Below are 308 nucleotides of genomic sequence, written 5' to 3'. Positions count from 1 at the left end.
GCCAGCCTCCCTTGCGCTCCTGTCTTCTTTGTGGTCGCTGGCTCTCCTCCTCCCGATCCGGCTGCTGGGGCTGCACTGCAGAGACACATAATAAAGCCAGGCTTGGCTGGAAATGTAGCCGGGTCCCAGCAGGAGGATGTGAGGAGCGGAGTCCCGGCGGGGGAGCGCTCTGATCCCGTGGGGCGCCCCGCACTGCTCCGGCTCGGATCAGACGGAGAGAGGGCCAACAGCACCGAGCGATGGACAGCGCTGGAAATACAGCTCTGGCCGCCCGCAAAACCCGGACCGCGGCGGCGGCGGCGGCAGGC

Source organism: Bison bison, unplaced genomic scaffold, assembly GCF_000754665.1.
Source record: "Bison bison bison isolate TAMUID 2011002044 unplaced genomic scaffold, Bison_UMD1.0 scf7180017864192, whole genome shotgun sequence".
In the NCBI taxonomy this organism is placed as follows: Eukaryota; Metazoa; Chordata; class Mammalia; order Artiodactyla; family Bovidae; genus Bison; species Bison bison.
This window is presented reverse-complemented; position numbering follows the sequence as displayed.